This window comes from Geospiza fortis, unplaced genomic scaffold (assembly GCF_000277835.1).
Source record: "Geospiza fortis unplaced genomic scaffold, GeoFor_1.0 scaffold112, whole genome shotgun sequence".
NCBI lineage: Eukaryota > Metazoa > Chordata > Aves > Passeriformes > Thraupidae > Geospiza > Geospiza fortis.
In genome coordinates, this window is record NW_005054298.1 from 20,417,610 (window position 1) to 20,432,147 (window position 14,538).

Below are 14,538 nucleotides of genomic sequence, written 5' to 3' on the forward strand. Positions count from 1 at the left end.
AGCATGAGGAGTAATTTCTGCTACTGGTCAGCTTGCTGCAGGACTAAAGTCAAGGTCTCACTACCCTTCTGCCCTTCTATGTCTTTGTAGGCTTCAGTTTGCCTCAGTATCATCAGTATTCCCAAGTATTCCCAAGCATCAGTATTACCAAGGATGACAGACTGCTGACAGAATGACAATTGTTTGCTCCTTTTGGTCCCCATGCTGGCAACTGAGGGAATTGATCAAAGCAGTTTGGACTGGAGAGTACAATTACCTGGGTCTTTTTGGATTTCTGAAATGCTGTTTTTAGTGGTTGTTGAAAATAGTTTTCCTTTGAAATTGTTGCTTGCAGGTGCTAAAGAAAACTAACAAAACAGATCTGCCTCCTTAGCATTCTGGCTTTACAACAATGTTATGGAAGGGCTTCAATCTTCATAGACAAACAGAATAGATAAAGATGAATTTTCATATTTCATGTAATCCAAACCAATGTAATCTGCTACGGCTCAGCATGTCATGGTAGAATGTAACACAGCAAGTTATAAAGGAAGGCAGATACAACATCAGTTTTTCACATTCCTAATGAACAGTGTGAATTCGTTGCCTTCAGAATAACAGATGATTTAATTGAATCTGTATAATCTAATGCAATCAATCTCATTTAACTAAATGTCACACAGCCCTTTTTACCAAGAGGCAGTTTATGTACACACACGAAGGAGCAGAACTAATTTCTGAAACCTTTACTGATGTGAGATCAGTTTTTATGAGTTGCCCAGAAAAAGCATGCACATCTATTTTGTTTCTAACTTAACTGCTAAAAACACTTCCTTCAAGAAACATTCAAAAGGTTATGGTCTAGCAGCAAAACTCCAAGGAATTATGGTCTGTTCAGCCAAGAGAAGAGGAAACTGAGTGCAGACCTCATTGCAGTCGACAACTTCCTCATGAGGTGAAAAAGAGGGGCAGACACTCATGTCATCTCTGTGGTGACTAGTGCCAGGACCTGAGGGAACAGCCTGAAGTTGTGTCAGGGAAGGTTTAGGTTGGATATTACAGAAGGGCTCTACACCCAGAGGGTGGTGAGGCACTGGACCAGCCTCCCCTGGGAAGTGGTCACAGCAGCAAGCCTGACAGAGCTCAGGCAGCATTTGGACAATGCTCTCAGGCATGTGGTGTGACTCTCTTGGGGATGGTGCTGTGCGGGGTTAAGCATTGGACTCGATGATCCTTATGTGTCCCTTCCAACTCAGCATCATAACAACAAACAAAAGAAAAAAAGCAAAACCCTTTACTCACTATACTCAACCTGAGTTTCAAGCAAAGCAAAAGGCAGGACAGAATATACTTCAAAGGCACTTTCCCCCCCGCCCCAATGAGTAAATTTTCATTTTCTAGGGGCCAAGCAGTTTTTAGTTCTGGTATATAGATAAATTTTCTGTCAGATATTTCATCTTGCAACACTCTATGGGAGGTTATGAGTATGGCCAAGCATTCAGTACTGGCAGGTCAAATCCAGCAGGTTTCCCTAACCAGCTCTCACATCAGCAGTGTTTGCAGTGTCTCCTGTCTGTAGAGAAGTGCAGGGCCTGAAGAGCAGCCTGTGTCCTGGCCCTTGTCCTGGGGCTCCAGCCTGCTCAGCTGCCAGCAATGCCCACACTCATTGCTAAACTTTTGTCAAATGACACATGGCAGGATATCATGCGGAGGGCTCTGTCCAGGCAGGCAGCTTTGTGGCCAAAGCTCTCTTGTGTCCTTCACAGAGACAAGCAAGCTTTTGATACTGCCATGAAGTGATGGGCCTTGCAATTTTTTCCTTTGCTGTGCCACATTTATTATAAGATGCCAGTGGCTGAGGGTTGGCTGTCACCTAGCATGAACTCCTGCTCAGTGTGCTGTACAGATGCACCATCATCTACCTCAGGAGACAAGCAGTATCATTAGCTAGGTTTGGCAAAGCAGATAAATGTGACTGGATATCCTGCAAAGACTACAAAAGGAGTGTTTCTTTGTTGCATTTTCCTGCAAAGTAGCATTTGCGGGATGGTAAAACTTGAATTTATTTAGCTGTGTTAGCGCACCCAAAGAATTACACTGAATCATGATAGTTTTAATAGCCACACAGTTTTAACTCGAAATTATTCCTATCAGAAAGATGTGAAGTAAAGGAAAATCCTTCAAAAAGAAGTGCCTCATGGGCTTAAATTTCTGGTTTCAAGAGCTAGATAGAATGAAACATTTGAAGGCACCTAAATTCATTTTGCTTTAAATATATAAAACCTACATTTATGTAGCCTAAAATGCAGTTAAGTGCTTAAGTATGTTTTCAAAAGAGATCTTGGAACCTAAATCTCATTATGGGAGAGAGTTGCTTTTGAAAATAAAACACAAGATCCTTAAAACACTCTGTCATTTTGAAAATAAATATGACATTGTAAGTGACCCCAGTGGCCTTAAAGCTCAGTCTAGATAATTATACCAATAGTTGCATTTTACAATTCTCCCTAATTAATTGTCATTTTGTGTCAATGCATAAGGAAGAACAAAACTCACAAAAGTAATCTTTTCTAACCTATACTTTACTTAAAAGTTCTTTCATTTTCCAACCCCTACTTACCTTTTGAAATTTAACAGGCTCAGAGACCAAGAAAGTAGGGGAATAAGTGATCAAAAGATGCTGATTTATGATCTAAAGCATTTGAACATTTTTAAGACCTTCAAGAGTACAATTTAACACGTCCCCAGGTGACTTTAGTTTACACAGCCAACCCTTACAGCACAGATAATCTAGGCAGACGTTGTCTTTGGCAGCATTACAGGACTGCATTTCACAAAACTGGCCTGTTTGTTAACTGGTTTTCACTGTTTCAGACAGCCACTCATGCATTATTTATGGCATCAGGCATTGCGATATGTTTTCTTTCACCTTCTATTTGATTACAGAAATGTAATTGTGGCTAGCAGAAAAGCAATGGAAATACTGCAAATATAGATTTAGCTCTCCTTTGTGTCTCTTATCTTTTTTTTCATGGTGCATAGGAATATTTGGTTTTGGGGCTTGCTTGGGTTTCTTATTGACTTGATTCACTATTAAAAGTATAAGCATACAATATTTGATTCTCTGAAAGAGCTTCTGAAACTCTGAATGGTAACTAACCAACTGAATGGGCTATTAATCACTGGAATGTTGAAATCCACAATGCTTGCCCTGCAAACATCCCCTTATTTGCAGTTCACAGGTTAGGTTACCTGAATAAAACATCTGGAATCCACTTATTTTTTTACAGTCATTTATACTCCCTCCTGCTCCCATGCCTGGCCCTGCCATTAAGAGCCAAAAAATATACATAAAAGATGCTGGCATTAATCTGAGAAACACATAAGCACTATTAACACAAACAGAAGGAGCACTTTTACAGGCCATCAGCAGAATGACTTATCCATTTTTATCTACTTAGCCATTTGTCGAGGGTAAACTGCATGAGGGAGTGTGTATATGTGTGAAAACTGAGTAAATTTGGGTTGATTCATCACTTGTCCTACTTTGCAGATCAATCAGTTAATAATTTCATTGACCTGGAGGATCATTTGGAGCAATATATTTAATTCAGTCATGCATTTAGTTTAATTAAGGTTTGAAGTTACAGTGCTCTGCTGGCAAAAAATATATTAAATCTGTTTTCTTTCTGCTTTTCATTCACCACGTGAACTTTCTCTAGTGGATATAATTCATAAAGGATCTTTTATTTTAATTTGTCTAATTTACCCACTTCTTCTGTGAAATTCTGCACCTTTCTTTGGAATGAAAACCACCTGAAAATCTTTTTGCATAATTTGATGAATGTGCTGGAAGTGTTAGGCCTCTTGGACACTTCAGCAAACGAACAATCAACATTAATATGTCATTCAACTGCTCCTGAAAATGAGTGAAACAAGTCTGTGATAATCAACATGTTCAATGAATACACATGGCACTCCACAAGCTGTCAGAGCTGAATTTAGTCCCACAGATGATGCTAGAACATTTGGAGATGCTTTGCTTTATTGTGTGCTCTTACAGTGCTGTTTTCCCAGCAGCTGCTATCTCTTTCTTTCCTGGTGCAACTGACTCTCATGTTTCAAACCCCAGCAAGTTTGCCACAGGGTGACAGTTGTGTCCATGTTGTGCACTGCACTAAGTGTCCACAGTGACCCTTAATCTGGCCTAAGAACCTCTCTGGTGTGTGCCTGTGCCAGCCTCCACAAGCATCAGAAAAGCTGGATTTACACCATGTTTCCCTGACTGTGGCTATCAAAGGTTCATCATCATCTTTATGAGATATAACTTAATTTAATGGGACAGAACATAAAGATTTTCTTCTGCTTTTGGTTTCCATGTAACTGGCCAGCCTCCTCTTTTGGGTAAGCTGCTTGGCTTGGAAATGCAAAAATGCTCCTGTCACCCATGAATGGTTTTTACTACTTATGCTAGGGTCGTTTCAACCTCTGAATTGCATTTTGTTAAGTAATATGTTTTCAGAACAGTGAATAGCTGAGATGCATATAAGTTCCCTGTTTTCAAGAAGATCAGCTACCTGCAAAAGCTGGAGTGTTCAGGAGGGAGAGTTAGCTGGACAGCTATTTCACTCATGTTTTTCTTAAAAACGTCATGTTTGACTTAAAAATCTAGTCACTAAATCTCTTCTGTTACTAAGATACAATTACCCATCTGAGACTTACAGCCAGAGGATTTGGGAATTCATTTGCTCTGAATTAAGGTTTTACTTCAGCAGCTATGGTTTCAACCAGCAAATTGGTTAATGGCTCTGTAGGCAGACCCAGGACTCTGACAAGGCCCAATACACATATCCATCATTCATGTGCTGTGATTGAAAACATTTTTTGTTCTGGCAGTATGAAACACAGCACACACGATTTTATTATGCTACTCAGCCTACTTTCATTCTTTTCTATATTTTACTCGAAGAGGCTGTTCTAACAGTTTTGTCTTCTCAGCTCTTGTGAGGGTGACAGCATAAGAGACTGGTCGCATGTAATTTTGGATGCCTGAGGTTTGGTCATATGTAATTTTGGATGTCTGTATAATGAATCCTGCCATCAGTTTTATTCTTCACTTTAATTTTATTAGGTACATGAGGAAATCTCCATCATAATCAGCCTAATTGTATTACATAATGACATTCCTATTGTTTTCAGGGTGTTACCTGAGAAATCTCAGGAAATTCATTGCCAGCTGGAGAAAACAGTTGCAAAATAACTTCACCCAAATGTTAGCGTCTTTGCTGTTCATTGCTAAGGTATAATTTTTACCAAAGAACAGACACATCTGATACTGGTATTTTGGTTTCAGAAGGATGAAGTTGAAGAGGCACAGGTCTGTTTTGAGAGCATATCCTTGAAAAGTCCATTTGCTGTTTGAACATTATTTGGCCCAGTTTGGAGAAGGGCTGGGCAGCACATAATTCATGCTCTGGCTGTCATGGCACACAGGCAACATGACTTTCCCTGTGATTATTAACTTTCCCCTTCACTCTTGTATTTGTATTTTTATTTTACTTGGCTGAAAAATGATTGGAGAACAGAGACCATGATTGAAAAGTATTTTACTGTATGTGGAGGGAGGCACAGGTAAAAGATATGCAGTTTTGTTTTCCCTTTGTGAACTGCGCAAACCCACACTTTCCAATTTTGCAGTCTGCTCCATGAAAAACTATACTGGGTCTGCACTAATTCTGTCCATGAATATCTGAAAAAGCACCAAATATGTTACTTTACTAGCTTTTTCCCTTTTCAGCTAAGTCTTGTTTTTCTATTTCTACGATGCTTTACCTTCTACTTGAGCTGGATGTTTCCCTCTTTGCAGTAAAAAACTTCTTCCTTTATGTTTTGTCACATGCTCTTCAAAGAAGCCTCTTACTGTCCAATAGCAGAAAGATACTTGAAATAAAAAGATGTGTCTGGAGCACCTGGAGGACCACAGGCCTGTCCCCCAGCCATGGCACTCTGGGCAGAGAGCCTCTCTCACCCAGGGAATAAATACAATGCCATTGTTCTCCATTTAATGACCTCACATCTTCTTACTTTGTCTCACTTTGAGTTTGTTCTTGTTAAGGGCCTGATCCATCAAAGCACTTAACCTCATGGTTGTGGGCTGTAAACCCACCAGGGTAAGTACCTTGACTTTTTATAACCCTGTAAAGTGTGTAAAGTGTGTACCTATGGCTCTATAAAAGATGGGTTCAAATGATGTCTGTGATAAGAGCCAACCTTTTCTGTTCAGCACTTCTTCTCCTCTGCAACACAAGAAGTTTCTGCAGTTTGTGTTGCATATATTTCAAACAAGGCTGGTTTTGACAAATTGACTGTTTCTTTTTTAGTTCTGTCTTTTTTGCACTTGTCTAAAAGAGCAACTACGCCTAATAAATTTTCAAGACATTCTTGTTTATCTGTATTCCTCAAAAAACTGCTCAGATTCTGTTAGACACCCTGAAGGATTACGTAATACTTAAAAATTTTCAGTTCAGCTTTTTAAAACTCTTAAACCAAATAAGAAAACAGGACTATCATAGCAGGCTTTTCCTGCAGACACCACCAAGGGTAAATTTTAAGTTAAATCCTGTTCTGAGAACTGAATTTGGTCCAGTGAAAAATTTTAATTTCTGTAAGCACTGAAAATAAAAAGTAATTAAACCTCTGCATATACCTTGTGTACTATAAATACATTAATAAAATAGGCAAAGGAAATCAACTCCTAAATTATTAGCAGTAGTAAAATGCTGAATATTGAAACACAGTTTAATTTATTAATTTATAATTTTTATCAGGCTAAAATAGGCCTCTAGGAGCAATTTAGGCATAACAATAATGCAATGGTTCAGTATAGTCAGCAGTTAGATACACAGCTGGTTCAGTGCCCACTGAGAGGCAAGCTCAACTTTCAAGAAACTGACGTATCTCTAAGTTAGGGTATATGAAGTGTAAATCTCTAGCTCCAAAATGAATTTAGACTATCTGATTTGGATGTATTTTAGAGAAAACAGGTTAAGCCCAAGGCAAAATATAACAAATAGATGTCATATATTAATAGCAGAGACAAGTGGAAATTATTTAGCCTATGCATTGGATTGTACATCTGCAAAAGCAAGATTGGTAGGCATTTCAAAGCTGAGCCTTTTAGGGAGAGGTTTTTGCTGAGTATTTCTTTATATGAAAAAGTATTCTCAATTCATCTGCTGTACAGGACAGCTGACATTCCTCACAATCATCACTTAGGTAACACCAATCTACTATAGAAATTCCCAAACTGTAGTGCAGTCCCAATCTGCTGGGAAATTTTCAGCTCCTGTCTTCAACTACAAGGAGCATGCATGGCTGAGGAAAATGCCCAAAACATCATGCATTAATCCAACATTCTGCTGCTTTTCCCATCTCAAAGCTCTTGAAGCAGTACTTCTTTTCTGGAGCAGCACTTGAAAGTACCGAAAGGATGACCTGCTCCTGTTATTCTCAAAGGCCAATCACCTTTTAGAAGACTTCCAGTGCAAGGGAAAAGGGAGTGGATCAGATATCTTAATAATCTCCTTAGAAAGCTGTAGCTTGAGATAGTACAAGTGACCAGTTTGGGAGGGTTTCCTCCAGAAACAGGATCATGAGATTAATGAAGATGACCTCAGGAGGTCTCTGGTGCAAACTTCTCAAAGCAGGATGAGCTCTGAGGTCAGACCAAATTACTCAGGGCCGGCTTTGAAAGCTCTGTAGATGGAGCCTACACAGGGTCAGCCCAGCCTCTCCACTGCTTGACTGTCCCCATGCTGTGTGGTTCCAGAGCACTGTAGAGAAAAGGACGAGGCAAAAAGTCCAATTTCCCAAATTGCTTCCAAACCACACCAAGAAAAGGCCAGCTCTGGCTGCTCCACAGCCTGTATTTTATTTCTATGTAAGAAGGGGAACATCCGCTCAGATTGGGAATACAACAATAAACTACGGCTTTCAGTAGAGACTGTCTCAACACTTAAACAAACTGTCTTTCTAACTGCAAATTAATATTGAGCATTTCTTTTTAACCAGGAGAGACAGAAGAGACAGAAAGAGTTGTTTCCAATCAACTTTCAATTCTAAGGTCACCACTTGAGAGCTGAAGCACAAAGGTACTGATTTATGCCTTAATTCAATCTGATCTAAAAAGCATCTGCTTCCAGTGAAGAAAGCAGAGTGGTTTCCTGGACATGAGCTCAACTCCTGCAGAATCTGCTGAGGGGCACCCCATTTCATGGGTGGAACATGTCTTGTGGACATTGCTCCTTCTCAGGGAAACGTTACACTATAAATATGGGCAGGTTTTGGATGGGATAAGGGTACTTCCCAGTAGCTGCTGTGGGGCTGTGGTTTGCATTTGTGCTGAAAAGGTGCTGATAAAAGGTTCAGGGATGTTTTAGTCACTGCTAAGCAGGGCTCACACAGAGTCAAGGCCTTTTTGGCTTCTCACCCCACCCCATCCCAGTAAGTTGGACGTGCACAAGAAGTTGGGGACACGGCCAGGACATTGGACCACAGCTGACCCAAGGGATATCCCAAAGCACATGGTGTCATGCTCCTCATGTTTCTTATAAACAAATACTTTAAAGATTTATTCTTTAAAAAAGTGCTTTTAATTCAAGTTTTATTAACTGGCTTTCTATCTTATGCTGCCTACCAGTCAGCTGTCTACTACAGGTTTATTACTCATGGCCCAAAGACAGAAGAATTGCATACTAAATGGCATTAAATACTAAGTCATATTAAACTCATTCTAAACCAAAAATCTCATAAAATATGTTATTTCCTCATGGAAAAGAAACCATTAAATTGACTTCTGACATGTTGTAAGATGTCAATAAGTTATTTACTAACCTAAATACCCATTGCACACAAGAGAGACTTGTTTATTTTGAAAGGTTTCAGAATTTATTTTTCAACAAGAAATATAATAAAGGCTGAGAAGGACAATCAAGAAATCTGTGAAGCCCTGTTTCACTGTTTCCATAGTAACCTCCTTACTAAGACAGTAGCCTTGGTTAGGGACAATCCTATAAGCAAATATATTGTAAAAATTTCTCTGTCATAATGAATTCACTCTCATAGTTTGGCTTTTTGAGTTGCTTTCACAAATATCTTGCCCTTTTATTAGTTTCCTTGTTATCTTTAAGAGGCAAAATCTGAAACAAAATGTAGCAACCTGCCCTATTCATCTCTCTCAGCATTTTAGAAGGCATGTTTCAGGTACCGTACATTTAATTAGGATTTAGCTATGTTGGCAGGGAAAATGAGGAAAACCAAACTCAAACAGTAAAGGAATTGACTTGTACATTTGCCCAGAAAATGACCAAAACCTTTTCAAGAATGTTAAATCCAAAATTCTGAGAATTAACACTAGCTGCAGAATCCCTTGCCCAGCTCCTGGCTCCTAGCAGACCCACCCCTCTCAGTTTTGCTAAAGGCTGCGTCTAAGAAAAGACAGAGCCACATTTGATTTGGTTCTGCACAACCATAGCGAGAGGGAGCAGGGCACTGTGGGGGCCAGCAGGCAGCCCAGCCCCGGGGGCAGCCCAGCCCCGGGCACCTGCCCAGGCCGAGGGTGGGATGTGGGCTGGCAGAAGGGCTCTGTGGCACTGCTGAGGCAGGGGCTGCTGGCCCCGGGGGGCTGGCAGGGGCACCTGGGCTGTGGGCCAGGCAGGGCAGACAGACCCAGCAGCGCCCTCGTGGCCCTGATGCACTATGGGTTTTGGGTAAAAAGCTTTGAACCCTTAACTGAACGGGGAGAAAAGCTTTACCCTTGGAATATTTTGCCACATCTAGAACTAAGAAACATCAGAAAGAATAAATTAAGATGATATTTTTACAGTCAGTAGTAGAGTCCTGCAGCATCTGAGTGCATTGGGCTAGGTACCAGGCAAACATGGAATGACATAAAGTCCTTGCTTGAACGTCTCATCCACTTAAGGCCCCAGCTCTGCACAAAAGGCACATCCTTAACTTCAGTATCCTGAAGCAAGGATGTGACAAAATGCTGCAAGTTATATATTTTTTTTTCCTGAGGAATTCAGAAATGGACAATGTACAAATGTCATTTCACTGGAGACAAGACAGCTAGTAGCTATGATATCAGGTACAATCCTTTTAAAAGTTAATAGTAATTATTTTTAATGTGTCTTATTGACTTCTAATAATCTCTGAGGGGATTAATAGCTTAGAAGGTATGTATGTGTTGATGACAGAAAGCAGAATGAAGTCTACTGATTTATTGCAACTCTTCATTAAGTTTAAAAGCATTCCACTGTGATGAAGACATCAACCATAGGCTGTGCTATTTTCACACTGCAAAGAAATAGTTAAGAACAGGAAGACAAAAAAAGAAAACAAACAATGTTTTAACTTGAATTCAAGCCAGATTTCACATAAACAAGACCCTATTCAAACCTAACAAAGCAAAACATGTTAAAAATATCCACCAGTTTCCCCTGTTTGAAGGTATCGATGAAACATACCTGCTTATGTGTGTGCTAAAAATCTTACTAGGTAAGGTCATAGCAGATTACTATATTGCATAAAGATAAGCATGGAATTGAGCTTCCTGTAAATACTCAGATCTGGATTCTCATTCTCCATTACAGTGATAAATTTCTGTTAATTGTTGTGGAATTAGATTTAACCCATTATTTTATAAGATGGAAAAAGAAGGACCTTTTCATATGTGTTTCCTTTATAAAATTGTGGTTCAATTTTTTAATTAAAAAGATAAGTTTAAACTCAAAGAATATGAAGAAATAATGTGAAATTTTAGTTTCTATAATTGCTATGCTAAGGTTTCATTTGGAACTTAGATTGAAGTAATTGACAGAAGATAGTTCCATACTACAGCTGTGGGTTTTGGACACAGGCAGCAAAGAATTAAAACAAAAAACTGACCACTCTTTACCTAGCCAAATGGAGGTAATGTCAACTTCTAATTCAAAATGAAATTTCCTCTTAACTCCAATGAGATCAAGATTTTATCTTAGGTTCCTAATTATTTCCTGGTGAGTTTTATACATGTGAATATTACCAGCAAAAGTCAGGTCATTAACACAAGCAACTCAGCATTGAAAGACACTGAACGCATGTTTGTTTCCCAAATGACACGTGGCCGTGCAGCCTGTGCGTGTACGTGTCCCCATGTAAGAGAGCTGAAATTCTTCATAAGCATTATCATCAGTCATCTCTCTCAGAGGAAAATGAGCACAGTATGTCATTATGAATAGGACTATCACAGTTTGGCTACTAATGGGCATTGGGCCAAACTCTGGGGAAAAAAAAGTAATATTTATTTTGGAAGTCTCTCAAAACAGAGGCTTTCTCTTTTGCAGTACTTAGCACACTGTCAGCAAATAGAAATAGAAAGAAATAATTCAAATTCTGATATTCAGTTTTGGCAAAATGACCTGAATACTTCTCTGAAGAGGACTGATTACACATCTGCATCTCTCCTGACATAAAGGCTGGGTCACTCCTGCCCTGCCCTCAGCTTTTGATAATACATCATCTTCACTGAGTGTTCTAGCTCCACAGACCTTCCCTCCAAAATAAGGAGTGGCATTTGCAGAATCCTCAAATACTAATGCTGCCTTTTGCTCATTCGGAACTTTTACTTGCATAAATGCAATATCTTTATTAAACTCACCATTAAGTTATCATATTACTTAAAATTCTCCACAAGGATCAGTGAGAAAAATTTAGGTGTGTTTGGGTTCTCTAGACAGGACATTGTTAATGCTTTGGTAGCAGCATGGGTGACATTTCCTCCTGTGGACTGATTGATCTCTTAATCCTGGTCTTTGTGCTCCATAGTCTGTAATTTCTTACCTGTATCTCCTTGAGGCTTATAGAAATGTGTTTTTAAGTATCTCAGGAGTGCTGAAATGTATAAGCCCAGTTTATTTAGACAGAACTATTCTGAGAGTATGCTGGACCTCATCCACACAAGTATGCTGCTCCTGACCACCCAACAGCTATCTCCATCTCCAGGCACACCTTGTTCACAGCAGCTCCATTCACACCGGGAGCACGCCATGCTTCCTCCACTTGGCCACTATAATGCTTCCAAGGCAATCTCAGCACATCTAAGAGACAGAGCTCAGCTTGATGACTGGACTGAGATTGTACTATTAAAGTAATCACATTTGTTGTCCAGGAACCTTAATATTTATGCATGTGAGAACAGTTTTCATAGTTTCTTCCTAGCTACATACGACTTCAGCATTGCTGTCTGAATATGTAATTTCTTCCTAGCTACATACGATGACTTCAGCATTGCTGTCTGAATATGTATTTTCACTTCCTTTCAAACTTTGTCAAGGCATGCATTTCAACAATATTTTTACTTCTGAATTCTGTTTACAGTCAGGTCTAATAGAACCTCTTATTTCCAGATATGAGTTCAGAGGAGAAACTTTTTCTGGCTATTTTTTTGACTCTAGGTCACCCTTAGATGAACAATTGCTCTTAGAGTTACTTTGTGCCCTATCCATGCAGATATATACTGACTGAGGTTTTTAGAATCATAATAAAATACTTGTAATATAGCAGTACAATCCCAGATTTTATCTACAGGCTGTGCATCAAAATAGACATGAAATTCCTCCCTGTGTCTCATAACGTTCCCTTGGAAAATACTAGATCACAAAAAAGTATTCCCAGTAGAGCCATCTTCCAATTTTTCTGCTGCTGTAGATGCTGTCTCAGTCATTCTGTTGCTGCTGGTTAATAAGTCATAAAACCTGTCATAAAGCCTGTCATGATAAGTGTATATGTCTTTTCTGCTAAAATAGTTAAGTTATAGTTCCCAGAATAGGAAAAAAACCACCACGTGAGACGTTACTATAGAAAGTTGCAATAGATCCTCTTTCAACTGAGCTGTGCTCTTCAGAGGCTTCAAAAGAATAAGAGGCACCACAGACCTAGGCTAGATCTTTTTTCTAGGCTTATTGCCTCAGGATGAGCTTTTTTCCCTTTCTGAGTACACTTACTTGAAACTACTTTGTTATTGATCTTTAGTACTAGGTTTCTATCCCACCTTCCTTTTGGTCCATTTTCTTACAGCTTCAGAGGATCTACTCACTGGTGGTGAGCAAGACTCCTTGTCTGGCAAATTTGGCAAATTCTCAATAGATCTATTTCAATCTGGAAACCCTCAATTATTCTCTTCTTCCAAATATTGGTATTACATAGACTACTGTATCTTACAGTGATTAAACAGGTTTTTAAGCTTCTGTGTAATCTGCTGGTAAGATGTTTCCATCCATGCAAGCCTTTAAGAACAGATTGGATAAAGATCTGCTAAAAACTCCATAGAGATTCCTGCTTTGCAGTAGGACTCATCTTAAGTGGACTTATGCTAATTTTCTGGGTTGAAATAGCCTTGAGTAGCACCCAGCACCAATAACCAGTTTTCTTTCTTCTCAGAGATTGTGCCAGTAAGAAAAAACCATTGGATTTCAAGAGCAGACAGTGAGACCATACACCCTGGCCAATCACCCCTAGGAAACAGAGCTCAGACTTGGAACAACATAGATTGAATACTTATCAGAAAATGTACCCAGTAAACTCATCAGAGTTAAAAAGAACTGAATATATATAAGAAACGAGTAATTAAGATCTTTATTGTTGGTGGTTGCAAGCAGGATCATGTTCAAATGAGATGTCAGCAGTTGTGATAAATTTTCCGTACTTTTTTACTACAAATAGAAAGCTACTCTTGCATCCTTCGGATTTTCTTTCTCTGGAAATATATTTAGATCTAAATAACATTAAACTTTCTTTTGGTTTGAAATGCCTCTACCAAGATTACGTATTGTTTTGTCACTGTGAAGGACCTAGAAATATAGGAATATAAAGAAACATTAGAAAGCAAAAAGTGCGTAGTGATGATCCTGAAAACAAACTAATGTCTGTGCAAGAGTACCGCTGACTTAATCATAAAAATATGTTTTAAATTGGAAAATAAAAAGAAAGCATGCATATAATTCTGGGAAAATTAAAGTATCTTATTTGGTAGATTGTTTTACTTGAAGAAAAACCTTTGCCCACCTGACATAGCTGCTTTGCAAAGTTAATAATAGACTTTCAGACCTATGGACAAAATTTCTAATATGAAGAGTTAATTTTAACAAAGAATTGAGGGTTTTTTTCTAACTTTCATTTCATTCCATAGATTTAGAAATTGGAAAATTCTAAAAGTTGTGTCAATATTAGATTGCAAGATGTGACTTGTAGGGCTCAATACTGTGAATATACAGCAAATAGAAATCAATCTTGCTATTTTCTTGTTTCTATTATTGTATTATACATTTGTATTATATTTTTGTATGTTTGCATTAAATATATTATTTCTCCACTAAATGTACAGTGGAACCGAGAAAACAAAAGTTATCTGAACCATAAAACAAAGAACTGCAATTCACCTAATATAGTATCTGATTATGAAAGGACATGGACTAAACATTAATTCTAGATAATGGATTAAAATCCCCAGATAATGGATTA